Source organism: Lepisma saccharinum, chromosome 17 (assembly GCF_977018435.1).
Source record: "Lepisma saccharinum chromosome 17, izLepSacc3.1, whole genome shotgun sequence".
Classification (NCBI taxonomy): domain Eukaryota; kingdom Metazoa; phylum Arthropoda; class Insecta; order Zygentoma; family Lepismatidae; genus Lepisma; species Lepisma saccharinum.
The window spans coordinates 1,043,522-1,057,199 of NC_139245.1; the positions used below are offsets into that span (position 1 = coordinate 1,043,522).

The 13,678-nt window shown below is 41.5% G+C and overlaps 1 protein-coding gene across 1 annotated transcript in view; it reads left to right on the forward strand.

Moving 5' to 3' along the window:
• The window catches only part of Mcr (macroglobulin complement-related), a 548,186-nt gene that overhangs the window by 47,983 nt on the left and 486,525 nt on the right, over positions 1 to 13,678 (forward strand). The window lies entirely within an intron of this gene.

Genomic DNA, 13,678 nt, shown 5'->3' on the forward strand with positions numbered 1-13,678 from the left:
GTGTTGCTTAATACCTGGTGCGATACTTGCGACAATGTTTGCCTGATTATGCCGTGTGTTTAAAGAGACGTTGCGGTATGTTGCCTTACTAGAAAGTCCTCTTGAGAATTGCTCGTAAACCAGTGTCATATTCCTGTTGTATTTGCACACCCAGTATTGCGTGTTCAAAGTACAGAGCGTTTGACTCCCCGCGCAACCGCTGCAAGCTTTTGCTGGGTGTTCGCGGCAGACCTTGTGGATTCTCCGGTTGCACGGGGAATCAAACCCAGTTTACTTCTTACTTACTTACTTATCCGGCACTTCAGTTCTGGATGAACTTTGGCCTCCACAATTACAGCTCTTCATTCTTTGCAGCAACTCTCGAATTTCTAACTCCTAGGGTTTCAGATCGCTCTCCACTTCATCTAGCCAGCGGTTTCGTGGTCTTCCTCTTTTTCTTCTCCCTTCCTTCTTGCATTCTCTCAATTATGTCCCATCAATCTTAATCCATTTGATTTTACCAATCTCACTATATCTTCTATTCCTAATATATTGTCTATTTCCGTATTATTGCGTGTTCTCCAGGCATTTCCTTCATTGATAGATCCATAAATTCTTCGTACGATTTTTCTTTCGAATACACGTAGTTTGCTGGCATCTTCGGCACTAATGTTCCAAGTTTCTGATCCATATACTACAACTGGTCTTATTAGTGTTTATATAATTTCATTTTTGTTGATCTTGATATTAGTTGGGATCTTAACTTAAAAGTGTGAGATTTGCAAAGGATGCTCGATTTCCTACCATAATCCTTTTTTGTGTCTTCACTAACCCCACAGTTTACGTGGTGCGATTCGTTTGCTTTATTTTACTTCGCCTTTTGTGCCACTTTTGACTAATTTGTGAAGATGGGGATGAGTGATGATGTGATGAAATTGATGAATAGACATACAAACATCCATGTCCAGGCCGGGATCCGAATCCAGAACCCCTGGCGTCGTAGAGCGATCTGATAACCACTCCACCATGGGGGCTGGCTTTACGTGTTTCCAATTCGGGTTAAAACCCTCTAACCTAACCTAATCTAACTCTATTTTTGAATCCTAAATTCAGTGCACTTTTCTGCCATTATTTAAATTAAAAATACACTAGTCATTCGTAGCTTCCCAATTTCCTCTTGATGGTGGGTGGCTACTGGACGAAATCTTACGCTTCACCCAGGAGACTCGAATCTGCCTGCGCCCAGTAGCGGAGCCCAAAGCATGACGCCTTAAGCTTAATCTTAGCACCCACGGATGAGACGTGGATTGATTGATTTGCTTTATTTTACTTCGCCTTTTGTGCCACTTTTGGCTAATTTGCGAAGATTGGGATGAGTGATGATATGATGAAATTGATGAATGGACACTCTCAAACATCCATGCCCCGCACAGGATTCGAACCCGGGACCGCTGGCGTCGTAGCACTGAGACGTGGTATCAAATGGTGTAACGCCGTCAGAGAAACGAACGGAACTGAAGCGGGAATTTCCGTGCCAGAAGTCTGCACCCACAGAGACGCAGGAAATGCGCCTGTTGCGTTCTGTTGCCGCGTTGCTCCACGTCTCAGTGGGCGTCAAACTTTAGACCGCACAGTACGGGACATGTTGCTAATATATTCACATTACAATTTATGATCAACTGTCAAGTAGGAAAGGAACTGCTTCTTGGAATCAGAAGTTTTATTGCATTAATGTTGTTCTTACAGTGTATGGAGAATAGAGATAGACGTCACGAGTCTCTTGTCCTGACGGAAGCTCGAATCTTTTGTTCCAGGTGCTTCGTGAGAGTGCAATGTTCTTGTAATATTGCGCCTCCGAAGGTCGGTATCGAACAAGTTGCTTACAAGCCAACTTCTCCTCTACATTCATTCACGCGTCGTGGGGGCTTATCAGCATGAGGAAACAGTTTTGTCAGCTCTTGTATGCGTGACGAATTCTCCAGGAATGAATTGTCTTCGACGTAGTGTGCGACACGTGCATTGCTTCCAGTCTTGCATCGCGTGCACAGAAATGGCCGCCTCTTCTTATGTGATTTGTTTCGGAGCTTGTGGGAATTCAGTAGCCACGTTGAACCATTGGCTTACCCAAGCAAAGTTGTTTTCAAAAATTCCTCTCGTTTCGAAAAATTAACATCTGCTTAGATTTTCGTCTTGAGCAAGAACACCCAAACTTCTTTTTTTAACAAACTTTGAACTCGGCAGTCAACTCAACAGTCGAATACCTCATGAACAAAATAATGTTTTGAAAAGAATATGACAGCAACAAACGCACAACAGTGAACATACTTCTATGCAGTGGTGGCGATTGGGTTCCAAAACTAGGGGGGAAGGTGCCAGAACTGGGGGATACTTTCCACTGGTAGATAAGGTTTAGCATAGTTCGGGGGCAAAAAGTGTGTGGGGGGGGGGAATGGGGGGTAACTGTTAACTACATGATGACCCATGATAGACGTGAAGGGATTTCTTTGTTTAAGAGTGGCCTGGAGGTTGGCATGAAAAGAGTTTTCCTGCCCCGGCGCGATACAGAGACACCTAGCGACATATCAGGGAACTACAATTATTCTCGGTTGTGTTCTAAACTAGAGGAAGAGCACAGGCCGGGGGGCAGAGGACCTCACCCCCATGGTGGAAAGACTTGCCACCATGTCTCCCCCTGCCTTCACCACCCCCTCCCCTTCGTGACCGCTGCGAAAGGGCACCACCTGTTTCATTTCGTTCTGGTTCCGGCTTCTTTCAAGATTTCTCCACCGGCAAAATATTCACTGCATGGGAAATGGCCATGGCAAACAGTCAGGACCTTCACAAATGAGATTTGGATTGAATAAATTTTGTTGATTACAGTGGCTGCTATAATTATGTAGAATTTCTCTTTGTGCGATTGAGATTATAAATTGAGAGTAAAGAAGGAGGTAGAGATTATCAGTTGAAAGTAACGACGAATCAAGTAAGAATAACTAATTGAAAGTACGCTGTGTAAATGTATAGCATACCAGTGGCAGTGATAACAAGCCAGAGGCATACTAGTCGCCATTTTCTTCTTTTTTTTGTAGGGGGTTTCGTGTTGATACAAAATTTGTATCTAATAGTAATAAGCACAAAAAATAGTAACAGTTATTATTATAACTACTACGAACAGTGCTGATAATAATTCGAGATGGATGGGAGCCAGACTATTTCGAATTTAAAGGAAAATGTCTCGGATATGTGGAATGACCTAGGGATAATCAGAAGACGCGAAAGACAAACCAATGGAACAAAATGTACAACTACAGTAGTAGCAATGATGTAAGATAACGAATAGGTAAACATTGAACTTACACTTTACAATAGTGGCACACGGGTGATATGAAGGCATTGCTCAACTCCTTCTCGATCACAGTCGTCGTACATTCTAAAAAATGATGCCACTGAGTTTTCAACAAAAGTGGTGGCAACAAGCCACTTCTTTTGGTGCTAATGCGGAATTGGCGTTGTTCAGCACCGTCTTTGGTGTCTTGTTACACCACTTGCTGCCAAATCGCACCAAGTTACGTTGTACAGTCACGGACACCTTTGGGTTATTATGATCCCATTGACTTTCAATGGCGTCGTTACAACCCAGAACTGTCCGTGACTGTACCAGTATGTGTTACAACACTTTTAGTGGCAAATCAGTTGCATGTTTTTTTGGATTGATTCATTTGGTTTATTTTTACTTCGCTTTTTGACTTATGAGGATGAGTGATGATATTAGTGAAGGGACACTCACAAAGAACACATATGTCCAGACCGGGACTCGAACCCGACACCCGCACAGATCTATGCACTTTCAGTATTTAAAAGTATTCCGGAAGAAAAAAAAATTGGCAAATATTTTTTTAGTGGTCGTTAACATTGATTCACACCTCGTAGAAGGCAGGACAGCATCTCGCGTATCCTTTTCTCGCAAGAAGCGTTCCAGCATTTGTCCACGTTCTAAGTCAGAAACCTGAAGCAGAGCGTCATCTGTTCAAACCCCGGCCGAGATAAGAACGAATGATTCCCTGCAAGTCTGCAGCAAGTGAATCAATTTTTCTGCGGATGCAGTGTGTGTAATGGCGCGGAACTCGCATTAAGTTTATTTTTCTTTCTTTGCCAGGGACATTTAGGGTAGGAGAGAGTAGAGGGTGCTAAAAACAAGCAAGCAGATAAGACGTTTATGATCTCGCAAACGGAAGGATTCACTACTTTAATTCCAGGAATAAATTTTCCGTAATAACAACCGAGGTTTACAAGTTACGGAATAGGACTTATACAGTAAAAGGGATACTTACCATTTTTTCCGGGGGGGAAGGGAGGGGTGCAGTATCCTGCCACAGCGAAGAGGGATGCGATTATTCAAGAAAGAGGAATCCGATATGGATGTGAGGCATCGTGCCAAATCGACAGCAGTTTGAGTTATATGGCAACACTGTTTCGACAGCAGTTTGAGTTATGTGGCAACACTGTTTCGGGAGATGGACGGCGCCTTTATTCCCTCCGCGGAGCCAAATGTATTAGCATACACTGTTCCTCAATAAGGAGTCTTCCGGCCATGATGCTTGAGGAAGAATTGGAGAAGTACTGGGTCTCTCTCGGCGTCTGGATGCGTTCAGATGATGCGTATTTTCAACTTCATCCACTTACATTGTCAAGGGCAGTCGGGTGTGTGTATTTTTAGACGGGTAGATACTATTTGAGTATCGAGAGACGAAGGGGAGCGCTCTTGAATGCGAGACGCACTAAAAATAGTTATAAAGAGGTTTGTAGCGTATTCTATCTGGTATTTGAAAAAAATCTAGCGACTTCTAGATTATGTAGGTGTGGAAGTCCGGTCTGTAGGGCGCCTGCCACCGCACGTGAGCCCCGAGTTCAATTCCTGAAGGGATAATTTTCAACTAGTAGCGGAAACCTGAGGTGGAGTGTAAAGGCGACCGGAGCGTTGTGCCGATCACATCACCTTCACTGTGCCCGAGAAAGAAGGTGTGTAGAGCTTCACTTGCACACCACTTCTGCGTCTTCGTGGCACTCGGTTATCTCTGGAGCAGGCGAACGAAAAAAGTCTCTGCGCATGTAGTGACGCGAGACGGGCTTCACCAATGAACACATGAGAGGAGCGGGATTGCGTGGAGGGAGGAAATCAGTTACCAGCCTTCCCAGCAGCGTGTACTGCTTCGCTCTGCCACTCGATCTCGGAGGTAAGAGCAGGAGGATAATGTTGGGAAAGTGCGCATCGTGTTCTGCCATGAGTACAATGCCATATTTTAGTGTTGCTAAAGATTCAGATGACATGATCCGGCCTCCGTGGCGGAATGCTGAGCAGGAGTCCCGGGTTCGAATCCCGACCTAGAAATGGGTGTCCCTTCATCATATCATACCAAACCAATCAATCAGATGACAAGAGGTTCCAACTGCACGAACGCGACCGACGAAGCCTTCTGCAGCTCCGCTCCTTGCTCTGCAGTCGGCACGTGCATACATAGCACTCTTCCACAAATTAGGCGTGTTCACCTATCCTAGACAATAAAGAAAGTAAACCACAGGAATAGTATTTACTTCATGTCATCTAGACACTAGACAAAATAAACCACAGGAATACTATTTACTTAAATGTCATCTAGACAAGAGAAAATGAACCACAGGAATACTATTTACTTCAATGTCATCTAGACACTAGAGAAAATAAACCACAGGAATACTATTGACTTCAATGTCATCTAGGCAATAAAGAAGATGAACCACAGGAATACTATTTACTTCAATGTCATCTAGGCAATAAAGAAAGCAAACCACAGGAATATTTTTGACCCTAGCGTTGCAGAAGGAATTATAGGTTTTTCAGAATTTAGAATATCGTAGTGGTTTTTCGAAAAGATAAATTTTCGCAAATATCTTTAGCGCACACACAACTTTCCACAATGATGAACTTGGAAACTCTATTACCAGTATTCCGTCTGCCTTTCATCAAGGGAAGTCTGCTGTCGAAGGCACCTAAATAACCTTCCGCATTCGCAGGAGCTGCACCAGAAATAGAAAACTCATCCACTTTGCTTCAAATGCACAACGTCGGTATCCTCTTGTTCACTAATGAACCGCGGCCCTCCCATTGACTTGGCCTTTGAGGTCAAACTGCAGGCTTACGGAATTGATACAGAGAGAGCCTTGGTAATTCCCCTAAATGGCACATAATGGTATTTGCCTGTAATTAACGTGTTTCTGTAGGCAGGGCCTATTGCTGCTTTGCCAGCAATGGCCATGCTTTCGTTCAATTACTTTCGTATTGACCAGTCCCCTGAAAGCAAATTTTATCAACGGATCCCTTTGGAACGAATCGTGTGGTGCCTACAATAGTCAAACGGACTTTAACTGGTAGGGCTGGGAACAATGACGTACCGTTTCATTAAACCTTCATATTAACTCCTCAGTATTTGGACCAAAGGTAACTGCGTTGGTAATGGAAGTAATATAGTTCGGTGTATTTTCCGATGTAATCTCGGCGTTTTTATGCACAATGTCGTATGTTGCTAATAAAAATGCAACGTGAATGGAGGTCAGACTAGAAGTTGACGCCAAAAAATAGAGAAATTGTGAAAAATTAAAAATATTAGGGTTAGAGACTGATTGAAGCTGAAATTTTGGGTGCGTCAACACTTGGGCTGTTTTACACCGTCACATTATACGGGATGCAGCCCCTTACCAGAACTAAAATATATCATAACTGTAGTGTCCTTACTTCGGTCAAAATCTGGGGCTGTAAAGGGGCACTCAGAACACACAAGGACAACATACACACAACCCTACTGAGGATTATACTGGCCTTAGGTCCGGACGCCAGACCCTCGTTAGTCTGTAAAATGCAGTCCAGGATGTACTACGGGGAAGTGAGGTTAGTGTACTACGTAAAAGGGTCAGCCGTTACACACAGTTTTATTTTTTATTTATATATTAGAACAGCTTTTCAGCCTTAATACAGCAGTATTACATGTTGAATGTTACAAGGTATCCAAAACCACAGTATTGGACAAGAGAACATTCCAAAATATTTAACAAACATAACATAAAACTACAAGAATTTTAAAAATGCATTAAAAATATACAATTGTTACATTTCAACTATAGAACTATAAAAGAGTTCTTAAATAATTATCCTTATATATGAAGTTGAAAATTGTTTTAACAACATTATCTATCTCACGGTATTCGAATTATAATTGTGTATGAGATACAGAACATACTAGTTATTTTTGTAGTTCTTATTAAGACATAATAATTCGCTATTCCTCTCAAATTGTATGATTTCACCTTAAGCCATATCATACGAAGGAGTTTTGGTACCATATATTTTCCCTCCAAGATTCCTTCTATATAAGATATAATTCGCTTTTCAGCTCTGACATCGAGCCTGTCTATTGCTAGGTGATTCAGCATACGTTGCACAGTGAATGTTGTAAAGTATATATTTATGGAATGCCATTGTTTTGTACCTAATATTGTTTTATATGAAACGTTATTCCTCTCGGTTGAATAGTTATCGGCTTTTAAAAATGTGAAGTGATGCATTGTTTATATCTCGCGCGGCCGCCATTATAACTTCACTCGTGACCTAGAGGTCGCTTCGGATTGGTTATGCTACGAAAAATGCTACGATAAAGTTTCTCACTTTACACGGTAGCATTTTGGTCATGGCGTAAATGTTGAGAAAAATGCTAAGGAAAATGCTTTCGTCTAAAGCGGGATTAAGGGGCTCGACCCCCGGAGGCAAATAGCCTAAGCGCTGGAGCACCCCAAACTTTTTACTACAATCAAGAACAGACAGCACTACAAGAGTGACATCGAACTCCCTACATTGATAAACATTCTGCTAAATATGTTGCATGAACTACTTTTTAAGTAATCCCTGAAAAGTTGTATCTCCTTATAATGCCTTGTTCAATCACCTTTCATTATTTTCCACAGCTTACACATAAAAATAGTTAACGATCGATTCAAGCAAAAACTTGTATGGTGCAGACTCCATTTTAGACTGCAGGTCGATACTCAATGTACACTCATTTTCACACAAAGTGGCACACTTTATATGATTGAACAGTTGAAGTATGTGCCACTTTATGTGAACAGGAGCAGTGGCGTACCCAAGGGCGTGATTGGTGGGTCATAACCCCTGCTTGGGCACAGTATTCTTAAAAAGAAGAACGTCAAAGCAGAAAAACATGTCAAAATGTGGCGGACTACTAAAATATTATAGGTAACCCTCCCCCATTCAAAAATCCTGGGCACGCCACTGAATAGGAGTTACGTATACTGTGTGTACAGTCACCCGCAATAAAAATGGAACACATAGATCCTGAAATACTCTCTTCACTGCAAGGTGGTGGTGGAAGTTGCCATTGAAAATTTTCTATTAAAACCCTTTTATCGCCTTAACAGTTAGGCAACACACACAACGCGTTGCAGGAAAGCGAGGATCTAGGTGTCCCATTTTTATTGCCGGTGACTGTACAAAAATGTTTTTTTTTTTTTCAAGAAATTTACCAATTATTTTTTGTGATTGTTAATTCGCGTGTAATAATAGGATGTTAATTCGCGTGTAATAATAGGACAAATGAAAGGGAGTGCTAAACAGGAGAATGTTCTTCATCAAATGGATAAAAGTATGGAAGGTCTACATCGCATTGATCCCCTGTGATTTGTAAGTCTGGCATGTTCTTAGCAGAAGCTGTGGGAAGTCGCAGTCCCCCTGGCAGACTGACAAACATACGCCAACGACTCTTGGTGCAGACGGAAGAATTCGAGTCTAGTTGGATAGGTATTCGCAATCATCGCGCGCGTGATCCTCCCCACCGAATCCCATCTGTTGCCGGATTACTCTCCCTGTCGTGTGAATGTAGCCATAAACGTCGACCCCCGAGAAGGGGAGGACTCCCCCTTCCTGCGTGTTGCAGGGGTTGCTCCCTTGTGGCGCAAAATATTGCATGTATATGCAAATTTCCACCATATTCCCTTGCACAGACTCTGTATTCCTTATTGATGTTATTTCGTTCGGCAACTCCCAAGAACTTGATGGAAACAGCCGTTTTCGTCTATCACTGCCACCTTCCAGATGGCGCAGTGGTCGTCCTGGTTCTCTGGTTCGATACCCGATCGCAGCCCCAACTGGCGGCTGACCTACAAAGCTCTGTCTGTCCACCAATCGTCTCGATGAGTGTCAACAATCTCAGATGCGAAATATAAGCTGTAGGGATAACATCGCTCTTCCGTTACAACGTTGCCAAGCGTACGTTTGCCGGTTCCCGTGGCACGCGCTACGACGACAGGGATCCCGAGTTCGAATCCCGGCGTAGGCGTGGATATTTGTGAGTGTCCATTCATGAATTTCATCATATCATCACTCATCCCCATCTTCGAAAATTAGCCAAAAGTGGCACAAGGAGCGAAGTAAAATAAAGCAAATCAATCAACGTTTGTGTTTATCAGTTGTTTTCTTTGGAGTGCCTGTACAGTGTTTGCGTGTTTTGTGTACAGGGTGACCCGTAAGTCCCTACCTATTTACATATTTTATGTGTCCAGTGTATCTGTGTGCTGTCCTTCATTCTCGCTGCATAATATTATGCGACGCAATGTTCTGTGAGACATTTGTCGCAACATAGCAGGGGTTATTGTTCCAAATGGCGCTATGCCGCTGTTACAGCTGCCTTCAACTCATCATTGGAAGTATAACGTTGTTTCGACCCAATGTCCTTATGTATCCCCAAAGACAGTTATCACACGTTGTCAAGTCCGGACTTCTTGCGGGCCATTTTATAGGTGCCAAGGATATTTCAGAACCACGACCTATGCATTTGTTAGGAAAAGTGGGCATATTGAGCCGGAGCCCCATCTTGTTGAAACCAAACCTCATATCTGATTCCAAGTTCATCGAGTTTCGGTATAAACCATTGTTGTAACATATTGAGATATGGTTTACTGGCCCATGAACATTGCATCGCATAATATGATGCGCAACAGCACACAGAAAACTCTATACGCTAGATACATAAGATATATGAATGGGTAGGGACATACGGGCCACCCTGTACTATTGTACAGTCAACGTCAAAGATAATAGTGGGCAAATTGTCCATCGCTATTTCATTACTTTTTTTATTATAAATCTCTGTTATTTAGACAGTAGGATTCAAAATTTCATTACTATACAAGAAGGCGTTCATTGCTAATTTTACCATGAACAACTTATCTCGCTTTTAGTTTCCAAACCAGATGAAACTTATCGAAATTTTGGAATTTTTACACAGATCTAAGCCCGTAAAATTCACATAATCTGTCATTTCGTCAGTGCGATCCCAAATTCGTTTTTATAGAACAGATAATTTTCAATATTTTGACAAAATTCTCATTTTTTCAAGTTTTCTTACGAAGTAACACTTTCATTCTTTAAAACGGACTTATTGTTCGTTAGAATAAAATTCTGTTGATTCGAAGCCGGTATTCTCCTGTGCTTATTGACGTTTTTATTTCAATTCATTATCACATTGCGTAGAAAAGAACGAATGAAAATGGTAATTTATAATTCGACTACGGTTTCTTTTGTCGTTGAGTGTACAACTACATTCACTTACGGTGTCAGAAAAAAAAGTGAAAGAGAAGCGGGGGAAATTTCCGGGGGGGGGGTCAGACATATTTAATATAGCTCCAAATATCAAGTGTAAAGTACATATTAATAATGATACAAATTTATTTGCCGTCGCTCATACACATGTGCTATTTATCAATGGAAGGTGAAACGAGATGTTGGATAAATGGCTACCAGACGTCCAGATTTAGTCAGGAAATTCACATCGTGAAAGTCTCTTTATCAGTTTCATCATATCGTCACTCATCCTCATCGTCGCGATTAGCCATAAGTGGCAGAAAACCGACACTAAATAACAAATCAGAATCTGACCCCTTCATTACAAGACAACAGCGTTGTGATGTTTGTACACTCTTTCGGGGAATAAGGCACAGAGCAACCAGACAACAGCGGTGGCGGCGAGAGTAACAAAGTTGTGAGGGGAGGTGCTGCGCGCACCTCGTTCTAAAGGCTGCTGAATTTCTTAACGTGGATTGGTCGCTTCCCCGCTCCCCACTTCCCTTGCCAGCATGTAGGCCGCCCGCAGTAAGACCAGACAAGAGCGGGGTTGTTAACGGTCCAGGAATTTTAAATAAATTCAATTCCGGTCCAGGAGAGAAAATCAGCAAGCGTAAATAGATTCTGGACCGTAAAGAACCTTTTATATCTGTAAAGTATTTCATTTCGGTCCAGGAACATTTTTCCGGATCAAGTAAAATACGGTTCAGGAACTTTTTTCAATAAAACAATACGAGGGCCTCCCCGATGGCGCCGCCTTGTAATCAAGGGGTCCCGGGTTCGATACCCGGTGGAGGCACAAGTGGTTCGGATCCCACTTTAAACTGTAGGTTCAGTGCCGATTAGCCTTACTGTGCATAAAGTAGACTTAAAACACCAAATCAACTCAACTCAATAAAACAATACGGAACTTGGACCGAATTTAAACTGTGAGAAAGAAAAGGTTCCGGTCCTGCAGCGGAACCCATTAGAATTAATTGGTTCCTGGAGCTTTAACAACCCTAGTTAAGAGTAGCGAGTGAAATGAAACAGGCGAATCTGCTTCAGTTCAGCACCTAGTTCAGTGCTCAGTGTTGCTTTTAAGTAGGAAATATATTTCCGAATGTCTTTGCCTCATCAGATGCAGAGACTGAAAGTAGGAGATCAGTTATCTAACGTCTTGTGTGCGATAATTGAAGCTTTTTTTTCTCTTATTTTTGCGTGGAGGCCGAGGAACGCGAGAAATTCCGATTTGATCCGTAAAAAGACTAATGGATTCCTGAGGGAAAATTTTCCTGACGATTAGCTCTGTCATCTATCTTCGGTGGGAATCTTACCCTCTTTTAGGCATTTCTCTTATTTAATTAATTAGGCCATTGATCGTTTTTTTTTTTTTTGTGCATAACGCTTTTTACTAGGCAATGGTAAAGCTCCCCGTGCATGTAGCACCATGACATGAAGGTACATTGCAACGTCCTCCAGTTGGACACCAGTCGTCATAAAGTTAATCCGCTGCTCCTTGTGTCGGGAACATGCGACTCTTTGTAACTCATCAGGATTTGCTAGGTAACAAGTAACACAACACTAATATCTGAAATTAGACAAGTGTAGTACGTTCACACATGCATATGCATTTTTCAATTATCTAAGTTTACAAAGCACATACAGATAGATAATCCGTGGCTTTAAGCCAGAAGAGATCATAACATTTCTAAAGCACTAACCTGTAAAGCACAAGAGCATTCAAAACTAACGCTGTGCAATTCACTCACATATCGCGAAAGTTTAATTACATAATTAGTTCCTCATTTTCAACTTATCGGCCAGAAGAAAAATCGAAAAATAATCTTGAATTCTCGCCGTTACCAAGTTCTTGTTGATTCCTCACCTTTGCCTGTTTTCCAACACAGACCGTCGTCAGGTGAAAACATTCAAGTGGAATCATTCACTTCCTCTGCCGAGATAGAAACGTTACGTCAACACTAACAGATGATGACGCATTTCAAAACATGTACAAGTTCCACCGACAACTTTACCAGTCTAAATATAGTTGTCTGTGATATTCTGAACATTAAGAACTCAATATGCTGACCAAGGCAGAAATTTATTCTATTCTAAAACATAAACTAAACTACAGAGTCTGAAGAAGACCTTGCTAGAAGGTTGAAACGTAACGTTTAGTTTGTTTTAGAATATTATAAATTTCTGCCTTGGTCGCATATTGAGTTTCCGTTATCATGGAAACAAGGCTTAATGCTGTTATTCTGAACATTATTTGAAATAACAAAACATTTAAAAATCAATATTTTACAAATATAAAACCTTAAACACTCAGGTTCGTTACAACATTTGGAGGATGTGGACACCTTATGTAATAACTAAATTCCGTGTACAACAATTTTTGTGTAAACATGGAAGAAAGGTTCCACAACTTTAATTTCGCCATGGAAAGAAGAGATGGAAAAATAAATAAAACAAGATTAAATGCAAGAAAAGTGACGCGTTTATTATAACCATATGAAAATTACCTGTGTTTTCCACAAGAACACATTTTGAATATTTGCCCGACAAGCATGTAGACATTGCTCAAAACCTGAGAGATGTATCATATTTTATATAAAAACAGAAAATATGTAAGTAAGTACGTAAAAATATGAGACAAAAATTAATGTATATCGTACCTAACTTGCCGATATTGTCAATTATGTTTAGGCACATACAAAGGAAAAAATCTCATTACATTTAAGGTATTTTCTCAGAAACTAATCGCATGGGAATTTATGAAAGTCTACTACCAACCCTGTTCTGGTTGAAATTTACGAATTCACTTCAGCTTTTCGTTTCTTCAGAATGTCCTGAACCCTTGGAAATTATTTTTTCAAAGCTCCCAACGGCACGTTTCTGTCCCTAGGGCGAAGAGACTACCTGCCTCCTTGGTATTTGTGTCATTTTCTCTTTTCCGGACGGTTTTTAAACAAAACGTGAAATATTGCCTGGGCATGAAGGAACGCGCAATATACCACTTGGTGTTAGGAACGCAGCGAACCTGCGAAGGCA